The sequence below is a fragment of the Vicugna pacos genome, chromosome 14, assembly GCF_048564905.1.
Source record: "Vicugna pacos chromosome 14, VicPac4, whole genome shotgun sequence".
NCBI lineage: Eukaryota > Metazoa > Chordata > Mammalia > Artiodactyla > Camelidae > Vicugna > Vicugna pacos.
In genome coordinates this window covers 35133578-35150168 of record NC_133000.1, presented here as the reverse complement: position 1 = coordinate 35150168, position 16591 = coordinate 35133578, and positions in this window count along the sequence as shown.

Here is a 16591-nt window from a genome sequence, read left to right as displayed (position 1 = left end):
CTTCCATAACAGACTCTTCTGCCAATTCCCAGCTGCGGGCAAATTCGGCTTCTCAGACCAGGTAACTTTCTAACTCTGCCTACGAACACTCTGCTGCCAGTAAAGGAACTCTCAGACAGAAAGCACACAATGCCCCTAGTGAGGGTTGCCTCCTTCAATCAATCAAGATGCCATCACCAAGCAAATATTTAAACCAACTGCAAAGCCTCTGAAGACAACTTACAAACAATATACTTTCTATAGAGGCATACTATTTGCTCTGGAATAGTGATTTCCATTGGAAGGAACAAAGGACCACATGACCCAAGCAATTTTTTAAAACTGCACATAACCATACCTTTTCACGTGAGGATTCAGGCAAGCCCGTCTTACAGGCCTAGGTGTAACAGAATGACAGGACCTCTAGGAGTAAGGTGAAAAGTAGCGAGGTAGACTTCTAGTGAAAGGGGGTGATGTACTAGGCCCCATCGCCCACTTACCTACCACCACAGGACAATCATCTCAGATCGAGAACAAACACTTTGGGAAACAGGTTGTTTATATTTTTATGGTATTCTGGTGGAAATAATGCCCTGAGTCATGTGAAGTTGTGGCTGCAAAATTGAACAGGGGACTGGACATTTTCACAGTCAGGACAAAAACAGCCCCTGGATAGCCACCATATCTGCTCTCCCCTTTGCCTGTTCTCCCCAAAAGCTGCAGAACTCTCCTGCTTGCAATGACACCCACCACTTCTCACAAATTCTTGCCAAGTTCACATCAGCAGCTGGTGGTGTCAAAGTCACCATTTGTACTGCTATGAAGTCCCTCCATTACTTTATATCCCTTCTATTTTCTCTGTTGTCTTCCTAGCTACACTTGCATCCACAAGATGGTTACCGCACTAACATTGCCTCTGTAATCAGTCCAGGATATAGGAAGTAGAGATTCAACTGTAACCAGTCCCAGAATACTTGTCATGCCACTCTAGTGTCCCAAAAAATACTCTGGCATCCCTCATCTCACTCAAAGAACCACTGCATTACTTAGAGGTTGTAAAATTAGAGGGCTTTCTCTACTGGGAAATACTGTGGCTTGTGGTAGAGTTGTGATTTCAGTTTTTGCAACTACTTACAGGCAAAAAGACATGGCCCGCAAATTTTCTTCAAGCGTTTGATATTTAAACTTTCATTAGATACAGAGCCGGTGGACTAACCGTAATCTATGAACATATGGTCATATTATCAAATAATGTTCATGTCTACCTTACAGACATGTAAGGACTTGGATTACACCTGCAGCCTCTAGGCCTTTAGAATTGGATGTGAAGCATCCTGTGAGATAAAAAACCTCCTATCCAGTCACAGAACACAATTACAGACAACATGACACTAATGTCACTGAATACATTAGTATAGTCCATGTATGGTTAAGTTACATCTCCAATTTCTCAGAGCTGGAAAGGAGATGTCTAGAAAAGCTGGAAAAGCCCAATTACCAAAACAGCTCAAAAGTTAAAGCAGACTCCTGCACCTCCCAGAACAGAGGGCAGAGGGGGCATTGCTCACCACTCTGTCCTCCCCCAGGACGTGGCATGTGGGGAAGCAGGCAGGAATGGGTGGCTGGGACTCGGAGGTGGAGAGGTGATGAAAGAAAGAGTGGAACTGCTCTGGTCCTAGAACAACAGAGCTGTAAAAACCTCGGCTTCAGTTCAACCAACTCCCTCTCCCACTTTCCCTCCCACCTACGTGACCAACAGAGCACAGCCAGGCACTTTCTGCCCATGACGGTGACTACTAGCAGGAAAGGGACCAGGATAAAAGCATGTCCTATAAAAGATCAGTCTGATTTTAAGGCTATGTTATAAACAATGAACAGCACTCTCAGAGTGGGACACTTGTGAGGCACTCAAGTAGGGAAGAGGAGGTTGAGGATCCATTTCCAGCACTTCCATGTCTTTTATCACTCCTATTTCTGACCTTTCCTTTGCCACTTTTTGTAGCACTGCCATCACTGGCAGGTAAAGGGGCAGCAATGTGACTTGGCCGTTTGGCTGATGGGGCTACATTTCCCAGCAGTGGAATGAAAAGGCACTGGAAGAGGATCAGCTGGAAGATGTGCACTGCGGTCCTGGCCTGTGCCAAACACTAACCAGGTGATCCTGGGTTAAGCTCTTAGTCTCTCTGGGCTTCCGGCTGTTTACTTATAAAATAAGGTTTTGTCATTACACAAATATATCCAATATGAAATGTAACGTGAAAGTCAAACATAATGACATCTCACCTGCTTGCCTCAGGGAACTGTACAAGCACTGAACACTATGTGAATGTAAACACTGTCTTAAGAAAACTATTGAGGTAAAGCACTAAACTGAACATGGAGATAAAGTTTTTTGGATTTTCTTGGCTTTCTTTTTTAACTGCAACACTGAATTAATAGTTATTAGCTATAATCCACACCACCACCACTGCGAATAAATAAAGAAGGCAAGCACTGCCTGGATGCCTGTTATTGCCCGATGCTAAGCAGTGTGAGGGTTATAAAGGAGGCTGAACAAGTGAGTCTTCTCCAGTTACCAGCTAAGTGAGGAGACACATTGGAAATCACCCGGGAATGGTAGGAAGTCAGTACTCAAATCCAAGATTACAGGCTACTGATCATAAACAGTACAGGAATACAAAGAGGAGCTAGAAGTGTTTGGAATAAATAGGGAAGACTCTATGAAGGGGATGGGGCTCCAACTAGTTCTCAGGGCAATTCTAAGCTCTTTTAACTGAGGACTGGATAGGAAAAGGCTGGTGACTCCTGGTTTTTAATAAGGCACAGGTTACCCTAGGAGGCTAAGTTACATAATGATTGGAACAAATAAGGTAAGTCCAAAATGATGAAGGGTCGAGACTCCCTAGCTGAGATCTGGTTGTGTTAAGTCTTTGACTTGACTGTAGATGTTGGAGCACCAAAACTCTAGGTTGACTGAAAGGGGGGGAGAGAATATCCAAGAATTCAGCAGAAGGAAAAATTCATGTATCAGGGATGAAAGCTCTTCATCAGAGTATCAGCAATCAGAATAGACACTTGAAACCAACAACATACAGTTCAAGAAGCTGACAAAATGTGGAGGGTGGTGAGAGAAAGATAAATCAAAGACCACTCCAAGCCTTTGTGTATTCAAGACCGGAAGAATGATTATCCCACTGAATAAGTGGAGACGCTGCAAGAAAAAAGATTATGAAATCAGCTTTAGACATGTTGAATCTGACGTATGAGCTAAGAGTAGGTTTTCTCTAAGAAGCTCAAAATTCAAAACTGAAGCACAGATGTTGAGTACAGACTTAAGATGCAGATGGACAAGACATGATAAATCTCCTAAAAGAAAACATAGGCAAAACATTATCTGACATAAATCTTAGCAACATTCTCCTAGGGTAATCTACCCAGGCAATGGAAATAAGAGAAAAAAATAAACAAAAGGGACGTAATTAAACTCATAAATTTCTTCACAGCAAAGACAACCATAAGTAAAACAAAAGGAAACAACAACCTACGAATGGGAGAAAATATTTGCAAATGATACGACTAACAGAGGCTTAATTTTCAGAATATATAAACAGCTCATACAACTTAATAACAAAAAAAAAACAACTCAATCTTAAAATAGGCAGAAGACCTAAAGAAGCATTTCTCCAATGAAGACACAAATGGCCAATAGGCACATGAAAGAATGCTCGATATCACTAATAAACTGAGAAATTCAAATCAAAACTATAATGAAGTATCAGCTCCCATCAGTCAGAATGGCCATCGCTCAGAAGTTCATGAATGATAAATGCTAGAGAGGCTGTAGAGTGAAGGGTACCCTCTTACACTGCTGGTGGGAATCTAGTTTGGTGTAGTCATTATGGAAAGCATGGAAATCCCTGAAAAAACTAAAAGTAGACTTACCCTATGACCCAGCAATCCCACATCTGGGTATATAACTGGAAAGAACTCCAATGTGAAAAGATACCTGCACACCAGTATTCACAGCACCACTGTATACAATAGCCGAGACATGGAGGAAAGCTAAATGTAGCAACAGATGACTGGATAAAGAAGTTGTGGCATATTTATACACTGGAATACTACTCTACCATGAATAGGACAAAATAAAACCATTTGCAGCAACATGGATGGAGCTAGAGATCGTCATTCTAAGTGAAAGCAGCCAGAAACAGAAAAATACCAAATGATACCACTCATATGTGCAATGTAAAAAAAGAGAAAAAGACACTGTGAACTCATCTACAGAACAGAAACAGACTTGCAGACTTAGTAAACAGTCAAGGTTACCAGGGAAAGGGGATAGGAAGGGATAAATTTGGGAGTTCGAGATTTATAAATGTCAGCCACTATATATAAAAAGAGATTTTAAGTTAAGTTTCTTCTATATAGCACAGAAACCTATGTTCATTATCTAGCAATAACCTGTAATGAAAAAGCCGATACAGCCACCAACTGAGGAAGCAAGAGAAGAAAGGAGAGTTAGTTATGCTGGGCTAGAGCCCACTTCTAAAATCCTTGTCAGCCACTGAGGCTGCCCCGAGTACACTGAGCTTTCCTCCCAGGGACAGGCTGACATGACATGCGTCCTGCAAACCTGGGGCAGCAGAGGCCGTCCCCAGGTCTGGCCCTAGGGGAGATGGGAGCAAGTCCACCTGCTCCCCTTGGGGCAGCACCCCTCCCTGCAGCCCCCGCCACCTGACTGCACCACGCCTGCCTCTCAGGAAACCACTGACTTGAAAACAAGTGGTCCACGAACCTGGGGCAGCGGCAGGGAGATGGGCAGCGACCTGGCAAGCTGGTAGATTTGCCCCCATCTCCCCCACGGCCTGTCAAGGGCTCGGCCTCTGCTGCTCCAGGCACGGTCCGCAGGTCAGCCTGCTCTCGGGAGGAGGGCACGGTGTGGTCAAAGGCAGTGGCGGGTTATGGGGTCTGCCCATGGGAGCCCTTGGATTTGCTTCAAACTCCCCAGCGCATGGCCTAAGCTTGGCCTCTGCTGCCTCAGGTTCGTGGAACTCAGGTTACAGGTCAGCCTGCTCCTGGAAGGCGGGTGCTGTGCTGTCAGGGAAAGGCGGCAGCTGCGATGGCGGGATTGGGGCTGCCCTGTGAGAGCGCGGGGGTTGCAACAATTTCCCGCTGCTGCTGCAGCCATCCCAGCACACTGATCGCACCGAGCCCATCTCCCAGGAGCAGACTGACCTGTAACCTGAGTCCCACTAACCTGGGTCTTTAGAGGCCGCCCCCAAGGTCAGGCCGCGGGTAAGATGGGAGCAAATCCAGGGGCTCTCATGGGGCAGTCCCCATTTCATCCGAGGCCCCGCGACAGCACCGCACCCGCCTGCCAGGAGCAGGCCATCGTCTGAGGGCCAGTCGGAGATGCTCTGGAACCGTCCACGCGCCCTCCCAACTCCCGGGGCTGTACCTGCTCTCCTAAACCCGGGTAGAAGCGGCGGCAAAAACGCGGTGTTCAGGAACTACTAATACCGGGGTTACCACGAACCACAGCGGCGGCTGGGACCCGCCTCAGGGTCCTAACGGGACGCGCGGCCGGGACCTCACCTCCGCACCCCTCCCTGGGCGCATCCTCAGCTGCACAGCCCAGGCGTCACCCGCCGGGTCCCCGAGAAGCGGGCCCCTACCAGCGCCCTCTTAACTGTCCGGCAGCGGCAGCCGAGCCGCGGGCAAGCGGCGGCCCAGACCCCAGGCCGTGTTCCTCTTCCAGGAGCTGGTCCAGGAGCAACCGGCTGCCGCCAGCTTCCATGCGTTCTGGGTGGGTTCCGGCGTCCGCGCGTCTGTCCGTCTGCGCATGCGCGCCCCTCCTCCTCCCGCCCGCAGCGCAAACTGCTCGGGTGGGTCTCCTGCTTTACCGGCCCTGACCGCTGGGGCCGGGAGGAGCCAGGTGGGACCCCTCCTGCTTGTCCCGCCGGGTCTCCATCCCCAGAGCCTTCACCCAGCCACCGACTGTGTCCTGGCACAGAACTAGAACCACGACTGCCCTAGGCCAGGCCTCACCCACCCAGCCCCACTTCCCCTGATCAACTTCCCCTCCCTGTTACTACCCTCCCACCACTGGCCAGGCCCAGTCTCCCACCAGACCTTGAAGACAGGGCTCCTTCTCCTCACACCATTGTCCCTGCCCTGACACTCCATCCTGCTAGGTCCTAACCTATGGCCCCTACACCCACAAGCTTACCCCTCATGCCTCAACACAGGACACCCAACAACCTGAAATTATCGCCCTCACCTCTCAGCCAGGTCATTTCCACTCTGATCGGGCCCCACACCTCTCAACCTGTACCCCCACACCATGGGATCCCCTTCAATCTGAGTGCACCCCTACTCTGAGCTCACTCACTCACCCCTCACCTTGTGGCTGGGGTGGGGAAATCCGTGCTCCAGTAATGATGACTACTGCCACCAGTGGGGGATCGAGCCTAGTGTGCACCTTCATAGTTAATGTCTGAGACTACAGGGTAAGGCAGGCTGGGCTGAAGGTGGTTCCAATTCCCGCCTTGGCACCCTGATCCCCGCAGCCTGTGCCTCAACTGACCCGATGGGTCAGGTTGATCCCAGGCTGCCAGCCACTGGCCTTGGGCTTTGGGTGGTTGATGGTACTGATGGTGATTTGGACCCCTAGGGCGGAGGCACTGGGCACGCGGACCTTTGGTGTGGGGGAGTTCAGAGTTTGCACTTGATCCCAGGGTTACACAGCAGATGGTGGGCTGTGTGCATGGGGCTGTGTGCATGGCATGGACTCAGCACAGTTGGGTGCAGGAACCTTGTTCATTCACACCAGGCCAGAGGGAAGAGGAAAGGGAGTTTTTAAAGTGTCAAAGTGAGGAATCCAAAGCTTTAGAGCAAAGTAGGAAGGTGCACTGGCCAGGCCACCATGGATCTCGCCGCGACGCTTGTCCCTTGCATCAGGGGAGACTGGCAGTTGACTGGCCAATGAGACATCCCCTGCTGTGGTATAGTTTACAGGCAATTGAAGGGACTTTGAAAGGTAATTTTAATCCAATAATTGTCAGATTCTCTGCGGTAGATTAGGTCCAAAATCATGGTGAATCTGGCAGGGATCCTGCCTGAAATCCAGCCTGGGACAGTGGAGGACCCACCCAGGAATCATCCACTTAGCTCTCACCAAAAGTCACTGTAATAGAGAAGAACAAATCTGACTCCATATTGGATCTGTTCCTTTTCTTTAACCCTCTGCAGTGTTTTCTAGGCTTAGACTTGCTAGCTCTGCACTTTTTGTAAAACAGTGTTGCCTTTAGCCTGAAATAAACAGAAGAGCCTATTCTCAAAAGTCTGAGCTTTAAGGATATTAACACTTTGCACTCCTATAAAGATAACAAGTTGCAGAATAGAAAAAGTTAGTTTTGTTGCAGGTTTTGCAGGAACACCATGATCTGACCCACGTGGACAGCTGCAAAGGATTCCAAGAACAAGGAATTTCTACACCAACAAGTTTGCAACAACCAACCACAGCCCCTCCACTTTTTAGCAGAATAGGAGCCTGAAGTTGACATGTGGAAGATGGTTCTCCAAGATATTAGTCCGCCATTATCTTGGTTTACAGCTGTTTATGTAGACCAGGTCATAGTGCCTCTGTAAATCCTCTAACAAAACAAAAGTAGTTTTCTAGTCTACAACCTGTTGTCTTTATATAAGTGCAAAAGTGTTAATATCCTTAAAAATCAGAGCCTTGAAAGTAGGCTCTCCTGTATATTTAAGGCTAAAGGCAACATTGTTTTACAAAAGGTGCAGAGCTAGTAAAACTAAGCCTAGAAAAGAGGGCAAAGGGTTAAAGCCAAAAGGACAGATCTTCTATGGAGTCAGATTTTTTTCTTTTCTATTATACTATATTCTATTTTTGTTTTAAGTATATAAGAATAAAGTTTAGCCTTTTCCCATTTTAAATTGTGCAATTTTAAGGAGCATTAATTGCATTCACAGTGCTGTGAGACAAGCACCACTTGTTTCAGACTATTTCCTTCCTCAAAGTAAAAGCTTGTATACAAAGAGCACCCCACGTCCTACCTCCCCCAGCCCATGACAAGCCCTAATCTCCTTTCTCTCTCTATGTCTTTACCTATCCTGGAGGTTCCCTATCAATGAAATCGTATAAAAGGTGGCTTTTTTTTTTGGTTTGTCTGCCCACATATCTTAAGTAGGGACGGGTGAATTATTTTTTTTTCACATGAATTAGCATTTTTGTATTTTGAGAGGAAAGTCCAGATGGATTAAAGATGAGACGTACCATATGAAGCCCTTTTAGTAACTCTGTGTATAATCTCGGGGTAGGCACTGCTGTTCTAAGTGTGAAATCAGAGCCAGAAGGGAGATGCTTAGCTCTTCTTGTGGTAAAATAAAACCAAACAGTGGCAAAATAAAACCAAACAAAAGCAGAAAACAAAGGCCAAGAAAGACAGCTGGAAAGACAAACCACAGCCTGGAAAAACCTTTCCTCATGACCCAAGGTCGGAAAAAAGCTTCACATCCCTGTGGTCCAAAAAGCTCTTGAAGCCCAGTGTTCTGAAAAGAAACAAAACACACAGAGTCAGTTCCAACGAGAGGCAGTGCAGGTGGCCGGTTTGTGCTGGAGATGCTCGACCTCTCAGGTGAGGACACAGGCAGACAGACAGACTGCAGAGACAGCATTGGCCACCATCACCCTGGCAGGTCTTTAGCCCAGTGACTACCAGCCCTGGTGACAACGTGAGCAGGCAGAGGCCCCAGGAGGTACCCTGGAAGGAAGAGCAAATGGACGCTCCTCTCCAGCAGAACAAGGTGTAGGATACATCAAAGTGCCACAGGTGCATCCCTTCCCTAGCAGTGCTGAGCCTTAGAGAAGATCCCACCAAAGTGCTTGCACAATTTTCAAAGATAATGTTTCTTCAGTAACATGAATTCAAAATAATCAATATGTCATCAAGGGATTTTCAGAAGTGACCTGCCCTGGACCCGTACAATACACACACATAAATACACACATATACACATAAATATATACACACATACATACAGGAAAAGAGACAGACAGACTGAAACACAGAGAAGCAGGGGGAGGCAGAGAAACAGAGAGAGAGACAACTCAGAGAGGCACTGAGAGACAGAGACCGAGAGAAAGAACACTGGAGCTGGTAATGAGTGGAACTCACATACATTTTCACAAGTCAGTCTATGTGTCAGCACCTGGTCCCAAAGTCGATCCACCCTCCAGGGGAGGGTGTGGGGATCCCACAAGGGTGTGGGAACAGAAGGCAAAAAATAGGAAGCCATTGTGGGGCAGCCCACCACAGAGGCCGAGATGGGACACTGGGCCTGTATGTCAACATGACAGAATGTCCTAGGAGGTTGTATGCCAGAGCGGACGATGTCAGAGTTGTATTTAATTTCAGTCTCACGACTGGGAGCGGGGAAGCAAGCAGCAAGGAAAGTGACTTTCTCCAGACCCCAGGGCAGACCCCGGCCTGTGTGGGGTGTGCTTTGCACTCTGCCAGCCCTCTGTGGGGTCCTTCCTTTGCTGAGTCTGTGCACGATCTCCCTGTGATGCCAGCCCATGGGGGTGACAGATGCAATAGGTGTTTCTAGGTCTAGAGACAGGATGGCTTCTCTAGGAAGCAGGGGCCAGAATGATCCCCACTGTGCTGATGGGGGATTGGGGAGACCCTGAGAGGCACATGGCTTGTCCAGGATGATAAGACTGCTGAGTAGGGGGAGCCAGGTCTGAACCCAGCTGTGTCTTCAGAGCTGCGGCACTGGTTGCATCCAGGCCTCCCCAGGGCTATGGGGGGGGGCTGAGTTGGTGTCACTGTGTGTGGACATGGCATGGAGTGAGAAGTGAGAGATTGGAAGCCCAGAAAGGCCCTTGAGGAGCTTTGTGTCAGGAGGAAGCTTGGAGAAGTGGACCCCAGGAAGTGACCTCACTTCCCTGGCAATAGAGCCCAACAGAACTTGGAACCGAAGTCACCAGGCACCCACTCTGTAGAGAAGTCCCTACTCAGCTCACCTGGTTGGAGACAGAGGCATGTTCTGCTGCATTCCATTATCCTGAGGCCGCAGGCCCCGGAAAGCCCGCAGTGAGGGTCTCTACCAACGCTGCCGGCACTGGGTCAGGTCTCACCCAAGGCACCTCTGGCCTTTTGGCCAGAGAGACCCAAAGGTAACACAGGGAGGCCCAGGGCAGGCCCCTCCAGGCTGGGCCACCACTCAGATCCCATCCAGGTAGCCACACGGCCCCATCCTGCCTGGTGGAGGTGGAGCAGTCATGTTGGGGATGGGTATCTGCCTCAAGAAAGAGCAGGACAGAGGCCTGGGGGGCCCGGTCACATAGACAGCCCAGGACAAAGCTGGCTGGCTGAGATGTGGAGAGCCCGGGAAGGGTCCTGCTGCCCGAGGTGGAGCCCATGCTCTCTGGGTATGTATTTTCCCTCCCGGATGTCTGAGCTGAACAAGGTTCTGGTCTGATCTAGCAGCAGAGGGTAGAGTCTACAGAATCAGGAGTGTTCCTGGCCGGGAAGGACTCTGAGACTTCCATGCTGGGTCAGCTGCTGGTCACTATCATTGCAGAGCCAGATACCACATATTGAAAAGAAGCTGATGAATAAGAACACCAACGCCCCCTCCCCAAGTGAAGGGCTGGTGTGTCACTCTTCTGAGGGCCAGTGCAGACTCCTGGTGGGTCTGGATATGGAGGGGTCCCCACCACCATGGCCCACAAATCAGTGGGGCAGGCCTCCGACCCAGACATCACCCAGGGCTCTCCCAGGGACCTACCCGGGGCTGACGGGTAGCTCAGCACACCCTGGTCTGACCTGGAGCACCGTGCCCACTTCGCTGCAAGTCAGGTGGAGGACCAGGAGCCCCCGAAGCAGAGACCAAAGGTCAAAAAGGCAGGGCTGGTGTATGTGTGTAGGTGAGGGTGGGGAGTAGGCTGGGCCACACAGGGAGGTGTCCCTAGAGGCTACTGTTGGGACCAGAAAAAAGAATGGCCTCAGACCACCTGTCTGGAAAAATTCAGTCACAGAACACATCCTGTGGGCACTTTCTGGGTGGGAGCTGTCTGGAAAGCTCTGGGAAGATTTCTGTCCTTGTAGAGGCACATGGAAAGGGAGGCAGGTGCGTAAAATTTTCCTCTCTCACAGCATGAGGTCTTCCACAAGACTTAAAACTCTCTCCACTTCCAATAGTTACAGAGGAGGCAGGGGCAGGGGAAGATGTCAGAGACCAAAAATGGGACGAACTGGATCCTGCAGGAGACCTCGAGCTACCTCCTGCCGCTCCTGCAGCTCTTCCTGAACCTGCATCTGCAGCTGGACTGCTGGGCAACGGAGAACCAGTTCAGGCATCACCACCACCTGGGGTAGAGCCCCCTCTGCACCCACCCACACCTTCTTCTCCAAAATGTTTTCCAAAATCCCACCGTCAGTCCCCCCACAAACTTGACGTCCCTTCCGCTGGAGATGTTTTTGTTTCATTTTCTTTAGTTTCCTTTGCTTGTTTCACATCATTTATGACATCCTTTATTTTTCTTTTTAGAGTTTCATGTAATAAAATATAGACTTTTCCCCTTTTAAATTGTGCAATTCAGGAGCATTAGGGGCATTCACAATGTTGTGCGACCATCACTACCATCTAGTTTCACACTATTTCTTTCCTCAAAGTGAAACCTTGGATCCAGAGCATGCACTCCCCTCCCTCCTCACCCAGCCCCTGACAACCCCAAGTCCTCTTTCTCTTTGCGTGTCTTTACCTCTACTGGTTGTTCCCTGCCAATGAAATTTTAAAAAAGGATTTTTTCCTTCCTGCCCACATGTTTTCACCTGGGGCTGAGGATTTTTGTTTGTTTTCACTTGAAACAGCATTTTTATTATTTTCAGGGGATATCCAGGGGGATTAAAGTTGTGATGCACAAAATGAAGCCCTTTTGGTAACTCTGTGCATAATCTCAGGGTAGACACTGCTGTTCCCCCTGTGACACCACAGCCAGAAGACACAAGGGAGATGCTTAGCTCTTCCTGTGGCAAAAACAAAACCAAACGAATCAAAAAAATTAGTAAAAGCCCAGAAAAATTGCTTGAAAGGCAAACCACAACCTGGAAAATTCATTCCTCATAACCCAAAGTTGGAGAAATTTTTCCCATCCCTGTAGTCCAAAATCCTTTTGAAACTCAGTGTTCTAAACAGAAACAGAACAGGCATGGGCAGTTCCAATGAGAGGCAATGCAGGTGGCCAGTGTGTGTTAGAGATGCTTGACCTCTCAGGTGAGAACAGAGGCAGAGAGAAACACTGCAGAGACAGCATCGGTCACCATCACACTGGCAGTTCTTTAGTCAGGTGACAACCAGCCCTGGTGACAATGTAAGCAGGCAGAGGCTCCAGCAGATCCCCTGGAGGGAAGAGTGAAGGGACGCTCCTCTTCAGGAGAACAGGGTGCAGGACGCATCAAAGGGCCACAGATGCATCTCTTCCTCAGAAGATCTGATACTTACAGTTCATCCCATTAAAATCCTTACACACCTATTCAAAGATGCCTTTTCAAGGGTGTCCATCACAGCACTGGTTGAAACAGTCGGAATTAAGGCAACACTAATATTGATGGAGAGGGGATGGGGTCCATTCGTTCTGGTTCATGTGGATGAATGAATGTTGTTCAGTTGGAAAAGTGGGTGCCTGGTCTCAACCCAATGTCAAGGGAGGCCTCAGGGTGGAAGTATGCAGACCCACTCTCTGCATCCAGGGTCCCATCTGCACGACCACATGTGTGTGAAATCAATACAGATGGAAATTGATCTGATTGTGAGTGTGTGAGAGACAGAGATGGAGAGAGACATACTGAGAGACACAGAGACTGAGACATAAGCACCAAATCATTCATGACAGACACCGCTGTGGGTGGGAATTACAAATCACTTCTTTTTTAGGCAATATTTCAATTTTTTGTACTGTGTCTGTATTACTCTACTAATTCTAAAAGGATTAAAATCCTATGCTAATGTGACCCATTCATTACTCATCTATGGAGTAATTAAAGTACATTAATCCTATTTTTAAAAGAATTTAAAGCCTTCTCAGGACTCAGTTCCATGTCAGCTCAGTGGAAGCAGAGGTTCTCCAGGAGGTCGTGTCTCTTCTGAATCAGCATCCAATACAGGTGAGCAAGAAGTACCCGACTTGGACACTGAAGACTACAATAGATGAGAGAGTGTATTGAGAGAAATTAAGACCTATATTCAAAGAGAATAATCCCATATTCATGGAGCAGAAGGCTTCATTCTACTAAGATGACAAAGGTCCACGAATAGATCTAAGGATTCAAAGAATGCCTACCCAAATCCCAGGTGGTATTTTGCAGGAATTGACAATCAATCTAAAATTCACGTGGAAAATCCAGGAGGTCAGAATACATGAGTGAATCTTGAAAAAGAAGAACAAAGTTCGAGGAATGGAAAGTCAGATGGAACCCACGGTTAATACAAAACCTCTTTAAGCTGAAGATAAGTGAGATTCAAAAGATGCAGAAGAAAACCTGTCATGGAAGCCAATTCTCTCCTTTCCCTTTTCCCTATTAAGTTAGGTTGATAAAAAAGCCTTTAACTTTCACCATTTAACATGGTAGTTACTTTTCTGGTTGGCTCCTGCGTGTGCATAAATAAAACGTTTCTCTCGTTCATCTCCTCTTTACTTCTGTGGGCTCTTTGGGAGGGACTCTGGATTATGGGGACCTGCTCTTTTCTCACCTTCTTTAGTGACATCTTTTGTCCATGGTGAAGTTCTTAAAAAAAAGAAAAGTCTCATTGGTTTTGGGTCAGATTTGGAACATGTATACCTTTGGAGACCCCCTGGAGGAACAAGGGGGTTCAATACTGCCTGGAGAATTCACTTGTCAAAATGCCTAACAAGACGCTATTTGCAAGGGTTTTTTTTTAAAGATTCTTACCCTAAAACAAATCCCCTATCTAAACCTCTTGGATGATCAAATATAAAGAAAAAAGGAGAATCATGTCTGGCCTAAGAACACTTGCTTAACAAAACGGAAGGACAGAATCAGTTTCAGATCAGAGCAAAAATTAAAATGCATTTATACCATCAACCCTCCCACCCTTTTGTACACTGTCCTCATGTAATCTGCCAGATGGCCCCCTGGAGAAGGCCCTTTGCCCGGAACTCGTTCTCATTTTCAGAGCTCGGCCAAGCGGGAGGTTGGTCCCCAGGGCCTGAGAGGGGCTATGTGTGAAATCTTCTCTGCTGAGACCCAGCGGACTGAAGGTAACTGTGTTCTCTGAGGGAGAGAGAGCACACCGAGCCTCTGTGGAGGCATCTCTGAGACCCCCCCAAGGGCACAAATCTCTAACTCTGGACACGGGAATTTTTGATTGGCATCTTAGTTGGAAATCTCCTCCTGGATAGAAAGAAGCAGATTCAAGATGTTGCAATTGGATGGGCAGGTCGGCCTCTCGAATTAGTCGATGAGGAGGACACGCAATTCTCTGCAGAAGTAGGAACACCCATCCCTGCTCTGCTGACGTCATGTACAGAGAAACAGACGCGACTCTAGGGGGAATTCAAAACCCACCAACCTTTCTTACCGACGTCAACGTCCCCACTTTATTCTCCTGTCAGGTCTCTGCACAAAAACTGTGGCTCATCCCCAAATATCACATACCCATCACCCTGTACCACTCTGTGTCTGTGTCCAACTCGAGCATTAAGGCCTGTGACCGTTACTGTTAAATCGTGTCCCCCTTTCTGCCCGTCTCCCGCCATCATCCCAGTCCAACCTCGGTGTCTCTCTCCAGGTCAGCAGCACTCTTCCCACTGGCTTCCCATCAGCTTACCTTGCCCTGTTTCCATTGCTTATTCCCCATACGTTACCCACAACGGTCTTATTAAAGTATGAATCAGATCAAGTTGTTCCGCATTGCAAAATACTTTCGTGATTTTCCATTGTATTCAGAAGGATATCCAGAGTCCCTACCAAGGCCCTATGTGATCCGGGTCCTCACCGATCTCTGCAGCCTTAGCTCTCACCGTTCTGCTCCAGCCCATCTTCACCGCCCTGATGGTCCCCACCAGGAGAGCTGCATTTCTAACTCCAAGTCTAGTACTTACACTTCTTCCGGCCTGGGAGGCTTTTCTTGTCTGTTACCTACGTGGCTTATTCTTTTGCTTTATTCAGGACTTTGTTCAAATTATTTACCCTCAGAGAGGACTTATCTGACCAGATTATTTAAAATAGCACACACATATTTCCTATTCAAACATTTTCACTCCTAATATGCTTTATGTTTCTTTGTGGCAATTATTAGTACCTGGCAGTACATCATATATTTATTTGCTTACTGGTTTACTGTCTGTCTTTCTTACTAGACCTATATTCATGGAACCACAAATAACTGTTTTAACCAGTAACTTTCAAACCACCTTTAAATGAATTCTTTTATAAGATGAGAATTTCAGAGGCTTCCATGGGTTGCTTAGGGGAAAAAAGAAAAAGGATTCAGGTTGAAATAATTTATTAAGGACCTGAGAGTTGGTTATTTATTTTATACATAGTAGTGTGTACCTGTTAATCCCAAACTCCTAGTCTAGCAAAAGACCTAGCTGACTACTATTTTTAAAGGAATTTTTTCTTTTTAAACTGGGGTTGTTTGAGATCTCTTTTCTTCTTCATTATTTTTCTTTTTTTAAAGATTTTTTTAATTATTTTTTTACATTGAGGTACCGCAAATTGAATCCAGCATGTAATCTACCCCTTGAACTATACCATCCCCTCCAAAGACAATTATTTTTATACTTTGACAATACCATATTGAATTAAGATTTTTGTTCCATTTTCCCTTCATAGAGTTTATAACTGAGGGAGAGAGTCAGAGGAAGCCCTGGGCCAACCCTTCCTTCTCAGCGGGTCACTACACAGCAGAGGAGCTTGGCTGTCTCCAGGCCCAGCTCACCTTTCTGCTCTGAGGGCCGACTCAGGCCACTTCTCTTACAAGCGGCATGTTAGAAGCAGCAGAAAGCCAACTAGCGAGCAACAATGACAAAACTGACCCACCTGCAGTTGGACATCATCTGGTCTGAAACGTACCTCTTAAATCTCTTCTTCTTATTAGTGGATGGTTTTCAAAAATATTCCCAAGGAGATGAATCTCACTCCATTTTTTCTGGATTTCTTGGGCCTTCTATGACTTTAACTGCAGGCTTCATTTTCTGCACAACATCTGCAGGGAAGCCAGGCAGAAAACGTGAACAGACCCTGCAGGCCGCGGCTGAGGCCTCCCGTCAAACATCCTTGTTGTGCAGAGCCTACGTTCATGGGACCAGTTTCATTACTGCTGTAATTAGTTCTTGTCCAAGTGTCCCACCGGAAATGTTTCTAGATAGAACGTGGCCTGACGCAGATGAGCAGTGGGGATGTGGGGTGCAGATGACACACAGACTGGAAGGAGAAAAGGGAAATGTTTCTTCAGGCTTCAGTTTGGAAGATTTCTGATTTTTATATGGACATTAAACTTGGTCAGGCTGAAGCACCATTTGCTCTAAGACGGAGTGATGTACACATATCCCTAC